The sequence below is a fragment of the Tupaia chinensis genome, unplaced genomic scaffold (assembly GCF_000334495.1).
Source record: "Tupaia chinensis unplaced genomic scaffold, TupChi_1.0 Scaffold000312_2, whole genome shotgun sequence".
NCBI lineage: Eukaryota > Metazoa > Chordata > Mammalia > Scandentia > Tupaiidae > Tupaia > Tupaia belangeri.
The window spans coordinates 575908-580966 of NW_006159805.1; the positions used below are offsets into that span (position 1 = coordinate 575908).

Genomic DNA, 5059 nt, shown 5'->3' on the forward strand with positions numbered 1-5059 from the left:
TGCCCCCAGGCCCGGGGGAAAAAAAAAAAAAAAAAAAAAGAAGAAGATTAGAGGGAGGAGGCCAACAAGTGGCATAGTAATTAGGGGTGCTGGACTCCCACATGGCCAACTGAGGTTCGAGTCCTGGACCTGGCAGCTTGCTCTCTTTCTCTTTCTCTCTCTTTCACACACTTTCCCTCTCTGGTCAAATTTAAATAAGTAAATAAAGTTAAATAAAACAATTCTTTAAAAAAAAAACTAGAGGGAGAATGGAAATGCATATACAAAAATGTTTAACTCTCCTCTGTAATTATATTGATGGTGGTAGAAACAATTGTTACTATGTTGAAACTATTACATGGTAATAATGGGGCCAGTAAATGAATAACTATGAAACTGGATAATCTATCATGTTCTGTATTCTTGAGAACCAGAACCCTTTGTATGAAAGAAACGGATACAAAAGCAGTACAGAAAATTTTCAATTTAAAATAAAAAACTGTAATTCTGAATTTGAATGAGAAGTATCAGTAGGAACTAATGATTTTTTTTATTAAGAGGTAGGTAGGGGTGTGTGTGTGTGTGTGTGTGTGTGTGAGAGAGAGAGAGAGAGAGAGAGAGAGAGAGAGGAGAGACAGAGAGGAAAAGACAGAGATACAGAGAGAGGAGATTGAGACAACTAATCCAGTAGCAATGAGCATCTCTTAGAATCAAGACTTAGATTGTGGTTTTGAAATACCTTCCACTTTAAAAAATAAAGAAGGATTTTGAAGAAATGTCTGATTTCATGTTTAAGATGAGCCTGCAACACCTTTTTCTACTAGGTAGTGAGAAAGCTATCAAGGATGATTAATATCACATCAAAGACTCTCAAAAATCACCTTGAAGAGGCCCCATCTGGTTAAAGATGAAACTATTTGAGTATCAAAAAGGATAATAAATGAAATTAATCTGAACCCATCAAATACACTTAAATACATTAATTCATAAGTTTTTATTCTGATTTGTTATTTTTCCAGTAAAATAAGGAACTGACTATCTTGAGAACTGATAAATAAAGGAACTAAATCAAGCATATGGCTTGCCTTCTCTATATAAACTGGGTACCTCTGGGTACTCAAAGGGTAGATGGGAGAAATCATCTCTTTGTAAAATTATCCAACTAATAAATGAAGAAGAAATCACAGAATGAGAACTCCACCCTTTTGCAATGTCTAAATTAATGGATCTAGATAATGAGCATGAATGGCTTCACATTTCAAACAGAGAAATGAGCAGACATTGTATGCTTCCTGTGAAAAACCACACCATGCCCTATAGTCTTGCCAAAGGGATAGAACTGAATCTGATCAAGCTCTCCATCTAGCTGCCAACTTAACGAAAAATATAAAACTGAGGGTCATGTTGAACTAAACTACAAGGACACAATCATCAAAATCAGTACTGCGAGAAACCACACACACAAATTTCAATTCTTTGAAGTTTTCCAACAGATAAATTATTAGGAAAAGAAGAAGTAGGATAGAACTAAGGACTGAAAGTGTTAAAATATTCTTTTAAGCCAAGACTAAACTATAGCACCCTAAAGGTGTCCCCAGTTAGGAATGGTGATAGACTATTAAACACATACAGACACACAGGGGTCAGCAGGTGGCATGGTGGCTAAGGCACTGGACTCCCACATGGCTGACCACAGTTCAAATCCCAGACCTGGTGGCTTGCTTTCATATATTCTGTTTCTCCCTAGTGAGTGTATGTACCCTACAGCAAATTAAAAATAATAATAAAAATAAGTAATTCTTGAAACACACACATACCCACACACACATACATAGGCCAACTGGTAGTGTGGTGGTTAAGGAGGTTGTATCCCATATGGTTGACTGCATGGTTTGAGTCCTGGATCCAATGGCTTCAAGAACATGCTGGGTGCATGTGTATACATGCCCAAAGTCCCGAAAGGAAAGAAGTGGAGAAGAAGGAATTGCAGTGTGACCATTTATCATGGGGAGTGCTTTTTCGCTTTCTCTCTCTCTCTCTCTCTAAGTGCATGCATCTTCTGGCAAACTCAAACTAAACATACACACGCACATAAGGAAATAATTACTATACAAATCAGAAGAGTAAATTACTTTCAGAGAAAGAGTTGAGACTGAGGTACATAAAAGGGCTTCTAGGGTGAAGGGGCAAAGCTCTATTCCTTGACGAAGAGTGTTCATAAAGATGTTCATTTTATAAAAATAACAATAATAATAAAATAGTAAACCATGCACTTCTTTTGTATGACTTTATCTGTTTCTCTTAAATTGACTAAATAATTGCACATATTTTTAGGGCTCTGAAGTTTTTCAGTGCAAGAATATAGGGATCAAATCAAAATAGTTATCATATCAAGCACCTGAAATATTTATCACTACTTTGTGTTGGGGGAATTTTGAGCCCTCCCTTCCAGCTATTTTGAACTATAAATTATTGTTAACTACAGCCACCCTATTGTGCTACAGAACACTGGAACTTATTTATCCTATCTATTGTAGCTGTAATGTTATATTCATTAACTAACATCTCCCTATCCATGGCTTCCCCCCCCCCACACCGGCCTTCACACCCTCTAGTAACCTCTATCCTAATCTCTCCTCATAGGAGGTCGAATTTTTTTGACTTCCTCATAAGTGAGAACTTGCAATATTTGTTTCTGTGCCTGACTTATTTTACTTAACATAATGTTCTCCACACTTGTCCATATTGCCTCAAAAGACACGATTTTTTTCTTTTTAGTAGTTGGAATAGTTTTCCATTGTGTATATATATCGCATTTTCTGTATCTCTTCATTGGCTGATAAGCTTAAGCTGACCCCATATCTTGGCTGCAATAAACATGGGAGTACAGCTATATCTTCAATACAGTGTGTTTCATTTTACAATGAAAAGATTTTAAAGACCATTTTACAATATGAAGATTAAATATGTAAAGCAAATCTAATTAACCTTCTAAATTCTCTTTTCCACATTTAATTGCTTATAAGTTTATTTTGAGGAAAAGGAAGAGGAAGAGGAAGAAGAGAAAGAGGAGGAGGAGGAGGAGAAAGAGAAAGAGGTGTCCTTGACAGGATCTCCCCCTAGATTCCCAGATACTCAGGATTACAGGAGCACAGGGGTGCCCCTTGAGTATTCAGACCAACCTGGCACCCTACTGCCTGTGCCATTATGGCTGGGCCTAGATCATTTCTTTAGACCAAGGGCATAAATAATCTTGGGATGTGTTTTCAAGAGCCTTTATAAGGTAATCAATTAAAAACGTTGATTATGTGCTATGTGCAAGGCACTCCTGCTCCACTGTCATTGGCCTGTGCCTTCAGATACTTCTCCTTTTCTTGATGTAGTTGATTAACATGCGCTGGAAGTCTTCACTGTGAATTTGAGTTTTTGTACTGGTTAGTTTTTTATCTGTGATGTTTCATTTTATGAATTGAAGTACTTAGGAAGTACTACGTGTTGAAGGAGAGGCTTATAGGACATTTCTACTCAACACAAAACCAAGCAATTTCTTCCCCTAGTCTGAGTACTGGTACCGATGCCACAGTCCAGTGGTTCCGGGGGTCTCTCTCTGCGAGTGTTGGCAGCTGGCACTCTGTTGGACACCTGCTCTGTTACTGAGCTAAATTTTGGTGAATCATCCCAGCTTTACAACCGCACTGCACATCTGGATATCTAGTTTGATGACTCGTCATCCCAGCCTTACAGCCACATTGCACATCTGGATATCTAGTTCCTAGAAATGACAGTTCAGAGAGGTTTATAATGGGTAGCAATTCCCAGAAGGAAAAAAGGGGGGAGCATTTGAGAATTTTTACCCACCTAAGATCACAAGCATCAGAAAGCAACTTACTCTTTTAAAGATGAGCCCCATTTCTAAATCTAAAACTCAGTAAGTACATCCTTTTTATACTATAAAAGCTGTAAACTGTAAAATTCCTTTGTGGGAAAAAAAATTCCTATTTCAATCAAGAATCATAAATAATAATATATGAAAAGAAGGAGGGAAAGAAGCAGGGAGGGAAGGAAAGAAGGAAAAGAGAGAGAGAGAGACAAACATTGGCCACAAGGCAGGGCTGTTTTAAGCAGATCAAATGGATTCATTCATGTAATGCTCACCACAACCCAAATAGAAATAATTCCCATTTTACTGCTAGCAGAATGGAGGAGCAGAGAGGTTAAATAACTTGCCCAAGTAGTAAGTAGCAGTTCAGGACTCAAATCACATGGTCTGGGCCAGAGCCCATGCTATTAGCCACAGGCTGCTTCACTGCCACAAACCCTTCACATCTTGGCAAGCCTCAGATGCACTAGAGTAAAGGCAATAGTGGTCTATATTTGAACACTTCCCGGCTTGTCAAATTTGTATTTTAGATAGCTCTGTCTGCAGAAAACACAGCCAGTCAATGATCAAATAGCATCCACTCAGCCTCCTTAATAGATTTTGAAGCTGTCAGCCTCTCTCCATCCCCACCGTCACTGCCTTGGTTCAAGACACCATCAGTCCTCAGCTAGATTATTGCAGTCTCCTCTAACTGATCTTCCTGCCTCTAGCCCTAACTAGAGATAAAAATGAGATGCCAAAATGGAAATATAAAAGGGTATCAGTCCAGCCAAATAGTGTATGTATACCAGCCCCAATACTTCCTAAGATCAACGGCTTGAGAGAGACACACACAGAGGGGGGAGGGGGGTAGAAGCAGTTGCCAATGCAGGTCTTTACACATCTACAGCAAGTCAAAAACAGAGCCAGTGTGAAGATACTAAATAAATTCACATACTCTCACAATGTGCAAGCTGTCTGGATCTGCCCTTGGAGCGTGTGGGCTATGGGGACAACTGTACACAGTGATTGTCGGCTCTCTTGTCTGTCTCCTCCAGCCTCCCATGGGCTTAGGTCATCTGACTGGAGAAGCTTGGCTGGCTCCAGTCACCCTGTTTCTTGTGCTGGCCTCGCTGAGATGTGCTTTAGGCAGGGCACTGGGCAGGAAGGAGACTCCTCACATGATCAAGCTTAATCCTCCTCCTCTCCCTTCCTGAAGCT

The 5059-nt window shown here is 39.4% G+C and overlaps 1 protein-coding gene across 1 annotated transcript in view; it reads left to right on the top strand.

Annotated features, from left to right (window-relative positions):
* SLC24A5 (solute carrier family 24 member 5) overlaps positions 1-5059 on the top strand; it is a 32706-nt gene that overhangs the window by 2029 nt on the left and 25618 nt on the right. The gene's annotated exons all lie outside the window — the stretch shown is intronic.